Raw genomic sequence first — 235 nt, forward strand, 5'->3', positions numbered from 1 at the left:
ACATACACACACTCTCTCACACACACACACTCTCTCTCATACACACACACACACACACACTCTCTCTCATACATACATACATACACACACTCTCTCTCATACATACATACATACACACACTCTCTCATACAAACACACAGGCGAGAGTTAGAAACACCTGCAGAGTGTTAGAGACACTGGAGACTCACTGCACACACTCACACACACACAAACACACACACACACACACACACAC

General features: G+C 44.7%; 1 protein-coding gene across 1 annotated transcript in view; it reads right to left on the reverse strand.

Annotated features, from left to right (window-relative positions):
* Positions 1-235, reverse strand: part of LOC107693476 (nuclear pore complex protein Nup54-like) — a 10,785-nt gene that overhangs the window by 8,106 nt on the left and 2,444 nt on the right. The window lies entirely within an intron of this gene.

This window comes from Sinocyclocheilus anshuiensis, unplaced genomic scaffold, assembly GCF_001515605.1.
Source record: "Sinocyclocheilus anshuiensis isolate Anshui unplaced genomic scaffold, SAMN03320099.WGS_v1.1 scaffold1582, whole genome shotgun sequence".
NCBI lineage: Eukaryota > Metazoa > Chordata > Actinopteri > Cypriniformes > Cyprinidae > Sinocyclocheilus > Sinocyclocheilus anshuiensis.